The following is a 6,986-nucleotide window of genomic DNA, read 5'->3' as shown; positions in this document are numbered from 1 at the left end:
GAGGAAAATATGGGGCAAGCTGATGGCAAAGGCAGTCAACTTTAGTTTCGATTGTAATTACTGATATATGTATGTATGTATACAAACTCCATCATATCGGCATTAAGTTATATAAATTTTGCTCTAAACTTTTGTAACTTTTATTCTGAAACTCGTTCCTTTCAATTGATGTCCTCAATATCTCAGAGTCCTTAAGCCTGCACCTGGTCATTGAGTAGGAATTTAGTGAAAGTTTTCAATTTGTTGTTTTGCCAAGCATAAAGGTCACGCGACCGCAATGTATCTACAACAAGAATAAGGACCTAGACCTAAACCTGGACCACGACCACGTCCAGAAGACCGTCTGGGATTTGTACCCTTTACCATTCGGCTTTTATCTAATGGGGTATATTGGAACTATTTTCACAACTTTCAATATTGACTTTTCTTGAAAGATATAGTAATGTAAATCGAGAATGTTGGAACATATCATAACATACCCTAAGATGGCTGTGACATGATTTTCATCATAAGATTGACCTTAAATTGATTAAAACGGTTAGGTTAGATCCATTTCATGGCAAAATACACACCAATCGAAATCATGAAATAGTATTCATTTGCTTGAAGAAATTTCTCTACAGGGTAGCAATACTTCGATATCTTAGAAGTTACTTTATATTTTTCTTTTTGTGGTTTTCTTCTGGTCTTGGGGAATCAGAAATAAAGTTATGTCCCAGCTACGTGCTCGATCCGCTCTATTTCGACTGTGAGGCATTGTTGTTGTTAGCATTTTTTTTGGTTTTATTGATTTTTCGGAAAAAAAAAAACAAAGAAGAAACGATATATATATACATACATATATGTATATATATATAATTGGTCAGTAAAAACTAAAGTTTAAAGAGCCATTTTATTTTTTTGGCTTTTAATTTCGACTTGACAAGCCGAAAAAAACGAAGAAAAAAGATGAGAATGAGACTTCCGCATTTAACAATAACTCACGACATTTAAGGATTTTCGTTTTTGGTTCGTTGCGATTTGGTCTAGTCTAGATTGGTTTGGTTTTTCGTGTCTCATCTATCGATGTGGAGATGTCAATGTGAATGTCAGTCTGACTGTATGTGAATGAGTGTGAGTTTTCTTCCTTCTTTCTTTTTTTTTGGGGTTTGAGCATGAGTTTGGAGTGTGTAAAGTTTTCCTTGCTCAGGAAGCAACATCATCATGTACGTGCGTTTAAATCTTCGATAACTTTTCTATCTGTACGTGACTAAAATGCAATGTGCCTTAAAAGCACTAAGCGAATAAGAAAGAGAGAGAGAGAGAGAGAGATGGAGAGAGTACATAATGTCAGGGGGGGGGGGGGGAAGACCAGGTGAAAATACAATAACAACAACAACAATCTACCTTAAAATGTGAATAAGAAGAAGAAGGAGAAGAAGTGTGAGATACAGAGTCAAGTGTCTGGCTGGTTTTTCTTTGTTCAAAATTTTTATATTTTTTTGATTTGATTTGATATACGCTCTTTAAAGCTCTTAAAGTACTTTGAATGCATTCATAAAATCAAACTCAAAACCAATCAATCACATTCGATTGATTCTTTTGTGTGGTAAATTTATAAACTGTATTTGAGTATTAGAAGCTGCTATTTGAACTCACAAATTATTCACATTTATTCATGGAGAACTTTTGATCCCAGTCAATTCATTTCTTGGTATATTGCATCTTATCTACATTTTGAATTTCGTATTTTTGTAAATACCTTTAAATTCATTTTAAAAAATATTTGAATTTGTATTCACAGGGTTCAATTGGATTTCTAATGAGTAAGTGAACAAATAAGAGTTGAGCAATTGAATGCAAGAGAACATATGTTATTGTTTGCTTACTTGCAATAAGATTTAATTCAAATGAGGAACGATCAGCCAACACTTTTACAGGGGTAAGGTTAGTTTTCATGATCATTCAATTAATTTTTCATTACTTTTTTTATTATTTATTGTGTTGGTCTCTTTTAAAGTTGCCAGCGAAAGTTAATTATTATTCACAAATGAGTTAAAAACATTTGTAAATAGTTTTAAACAAATAAAATGCAATTGAATGAAAATGAATTTGCCTTGATTTAATTTAAGCTAATATTCGCTTGTCATCCATATGCACTTTATTTGCTTGATTTGCCAGGCAAAACCAAAGTTATTTGCCAATGCTATAATAAGTCAGATTGAAAGTGTTTCACTTGACTTGTTACCAATTTGCATCGCTACTAGGTATTCATTAGCTATTCATTTGACCAAATCAAATTAAGCTATTAAGCTTCAATTAGTTGTGTCTCTCTCTCTCTCTCTTTCTCTTTGCCTTTTCTTTTTTGTTTCTATTAGTTTACTGACAAACTTTTCTCACTCTCATCCGTAAACGACATTTGCATTCATCAAGAATGCAACATTAAATGCCCTGGAAAATCTTTTAGTCAATGTGGCAACATATGTTACGCATTTAGCTTGTACATACACATGTACATATATGCGCTTGTGTTTGTGTATGTGTTTCAGATGCATCCTAAATTGTATTCCTCCTCCTCTTCACAGTTGCTCACATAAGTAGGCAACAGAATTTTCACTCATGCTCACATTTCGTCTGCTAACATCTTATCCATGGCCATTAAATGCATCTTGAGCTAACTTTAGCAAGTGCAAAACTATTGAAGACATCCTGAAGCAGACAACCAGGCCTTCCTTCTCATTTCTATCTCCCGCCCTGGTGATGACATATGTGTGCGTGGGAGAAACAGAATGCATAGAAATGGAGAAATGAAGTCGCCGGCGGCTAAGCAAAATGCAATAACAAATAGGCGACAAAACGAAATGAGAAATATGCCCAAGGAGAAAAACGAGCAAGAGTGAGAGAGACGCAGCAGGAGATGAAATTGTCAAAGAATTGTGTGTGAGAACTGAGATTAGAAATGCATTTGTTCAAATCAAAAAGTCAAACAAGAAACACGACGAACAACAAAGCTACAAAGTCCTTGACAACGACGAGAAGATAATAAAAGAAAAAAGAGGAAAAAACAAGACGAAATAAAGGAACGAAACTAGAAAACCGACCAATTGAAAAACGAAATGAATAAGTAACACTCAAAGACCATTTGCGTTGTGTGAGGGTGTATCTGTCTCTCTCTCTTTCTCGGTCTCTATTTCTTTCTGTGAGTGTGTGTGAGTGTTAAGATAAACTGCCCAGGCACGTGAATGTGGTTGTAAGGGGCACTGGCCATGACGGCCAACAGAGAGAGAGAGAGAGAGAGGGTCGCGTCCGAGTGCCAAGTTTCAATTAGTGCTGCAAACTTAATTAAGCTATAACGGGATTTATACTGTATTTCTATATCTCTATGTTCCTTACTTACTCGCTCTCCCGCTCTGGCGTCTCCTCTTTGTGTGTCTTTTTCACACATTTGTTTTCTATTTCTAGGTTTTTGCCTAGGCAACACATAAATAACACAAGCAAATAGAGCTAGAGAAACGGAGAAGATGCGAATGAATGGCAAATGCCAGACGAAAAAAGTAAAAATTATTCATTCTATTCAATTGACAGTAGTACACTTTGCAACCAGAACGAATTTGTACTCAAATGACAATTGAGTTTCTGAAGTAAATAATTTTAAATAGAATGAATTACTTGAATAAAGCATCATGCAAATACAGAAGCGAATAGTTTATATATGCCAAGATTAATCAACAAAAAATCAGTCAATGAATTTATAAATGAATATGAATCATAACAGAATTTTAATGAAGGTTTTATAATTAAATAAAATAACTAAATACATAATGAATATAAACGATTTTTATTTTTTCGTAAAATGAGAAAACATTGAAATACAAAACACAAATGAATAGTTTGAATATACCAAAGTGAGTCATAAACAATCAGACCATGAATATGAATCAGTATACAAGATTCAATAAAGAATCATAATTAAATTTAGTTATTCAGCTGAATATAAATGAATTCCAGGAATTTAAAAAGATGCAATCGATTAAAAATTGAATGAAAAACTTTTTTAAATCATATCAAATGAATAGTATTTGAATAATATTTAATATTCAATATGATGAAAACATTAAAAATGTGAAAAAAGTTTAAGGTGAATGTGAATATTTTTGAAATGTGTACACAGTCGACTTACTCGTCAAATAGATCAAACAAACAGCAGGTAAAGAGAATGGCAAAAGCAAGGACATCACCTTCACATCAATTTCTTGGCCATCCTGGAATATCCTCGTGCCATAGTCATCGCCTTTGCCATTGCCTTGTCGCCTCCATTGTTAAATGCATGAAAAATTGCTGACACTGCCGCTCATCAAGACGATGGATCCTGTCTCTGTTTCCTGTTTCCTGTTTCCCCTGTGCTCCCAGCCAGTCTATTCAATTCTATCCTATATACATATACACCCGTAAGTTTCTACTGCTGTTGCTCTTGCAGCTGGACCCACCAGGTGCGTGTGCATCGCATAATTCATACGAAGCGTTGCTTAGCGATTTATGGCCACTGACTGCAAATGAACAAAGCAAACTACTAACCATACCCAACCGAAGTTCCCCGGCCACCACGAACCCACATACCGACATCCTTCAGTCGGAATAAGTCTTTTGACAAATTGCATAGCCTTGCCTGTTTATTGAATTACGAGCCTGTGGAGAGAACATGCTAAAGAAAGGACAACTAAAGAATGATGCCGCATAAGAGACATGAACGAGGTCCTGTGGACAGCGAAGAGCGACAAGCACTTTTAATTAAATGCACAGCAATTTAACTGACTTGAAGTGGACACATCTTCACAATATTCACTATTCGCCTACAACCAAACACTTGACTCGAACGAATCAATTAGCTGTAATAAGGTGCATCTCACACTGAGAGAAATTAAGTGCATGAAACACAGAAAAAAAAACTATATAAAACTTAACATCTATCATCGCTCTCTTTTTTGTGGCAAAGTACAAAGTTTCTTTATAGATTAGAATCGAAAAATCTATATAGTATATATGTATGAATCTAGCTTCATGTGCCATGAATCCTTCTTCACTCACTCAATCAATCACTCACTGACCTAATTAATTTGCTGGACACAATTCCTAATATGCTGTGAACTGTTGCGATTTGCGTTTAATTAGCAAATTGTTATTGCCACCACTTCCCCACAACTTAACTTTGATTTAGACGCTTTCCCTTGACCCATTATCCTGAGAGTGGGTCATTGTGGTGATGGGGACAAATGTTGCCTTAGGTGCGACAAGAGCAATTTGCATTTAATGCGCAACATTTGTTCTGGTTTTGTTCATGTAACCAGAGGCACTGATAGCCCTGCGCATCTATGATGACCAGAATATACCTATTTACTTATATATATCCACATATATGTATGTAACTTAGATAAATATGAGGAGAGATTAAAAATATCAATAGAAAAGTTTACAAATTAGATCAAGTGGCTAGTCGATATATTTTTTGTTCATTACCAGTGCAGGGTATATGGAAAATATGGTATGATTAGGAAATGCTAAAAGCCCCGCGATTTCGAAGCGCTGATGACGATTTTGATCACTGAAAGGTTAAAAATTTAATTTCAAATGGTTCAAGAAGGGGGAAAGTAGGGAACTTTGCTCCCAAAAGTATGCAATAAGCAGACCAAAACAAGAATTTGTGCAATATTCCGTAAACAAAAATTAAACCATCCAAGCAAACCTTTCTTGTAGACAATTTTAAAGCTACGCGGCTAACTAATAGTTATAAATTCGTTGGAAATATTGAAAACTTTTCAAGACTTTAATAATATTAAATTCAAAATGTTCTTAACCCATTTAAATTTAAAATTGATCAGATTCCATTACGCGAATAATTTGTAAATCGTAATACCAAGGAAGTGGTGTCTTTTTCATAAAGATTTGAACTGGAACAAGCTAACCAAAGATGTTATTTCCGGTTCTAAGAACAACATCCTGGCAACTTGGCACTGCCACTCTTGGTTCTTGGTTCTAAAAAAGAACTTTTAAAAACAACTTCACAACCCCAACAGCACAAAATTTCGGGAAACAATACAAGGGATATGGCACCCCTGTAGAATTCTGCAAGTAAGCAATGTCGACTGTGCCCAGCAATATGGAGAATAATTGTGAATATTCATATATATACAATCTATTCAAAAAATGTTGTAAAATATTAAACCATAGTTACAAAAATATCATCCTGGCCAACTCAACAAAAAATTACAATTCTGGCCAACTGAAAAAATGAATATATTACGCATTATCAAAAAAATATCAAAGAAGCTAGAGTCGATTTATATTGACTGTAACTTGTGTCATATTTATCCGATCTGATTGAAATTTCGGGATCTGATGTTTTATATCTAAAACTATCATATTAGTAAATTTCATAGAGATACTCCAATTTCTTCATCTATGCTTCTTCTATAACTATATGATACAGTGGTCCGATCCTGACAATTTTCATACTTTATCTGCTCCGGGCTATAAGTAGCTCAAATATCAAGTTTCATCTCGATAGCTCTTAAGATGGCGGCGTCAAGTAGACTTGCACAGACGGACGGACGGACAGACGGACATGGCTATATCGACTCAGCTTCTCATGCTGGTCAAGCAACGTCTCCTTCTGTACATTACAAACATTTGACCAATTTAATAATACCGGTATAAAAAGGGTATAAAGGGTATAAAAAAAACCAGAGGGCCGGGGCTAACTTCGACCGCGTCAAAGTTTGTATACCCTTGCAACTTTTTTGGTAACTCTTTCCTTACCTATAGCCAACAAAGTGGAAAAACGTTTTATCTAAAAAGGCTAATGTTTGCGAAAGAACGGCCAACAATCGTAGCATAGGAAATAACGAAGTTATTGGACAAAGTCACTGTTTTCCACCGATCGTTCCTATGGGAGCTATATGATATAGTTACCCGATCCTTATCATTTGGCACAGTCATTAACAGATATATTA

This window comes from Drosophila willistoni, unplaced genomic scaffold (genome assembly GCF_018902025.1).
Source record: "Drosophila willistoni isolate 14030-0811.24 unplaced genomic scaffold, UCI_dwil_1.1 Seg143.1, whole genome shotgun sequence".
In the NCBI taxonomy this organism is placed as follows: domain Eukaryota; kingdom Metazoa; phylum Arthropoda; class Insecta; order Diptera; family Drosophilidae; genus Drosophila; species Drosophila willistoni.
The sequence above is the reverse complement of the archived record's forward strand: the minus strand, read 5'-3'. Positions refer to the sequence as shown.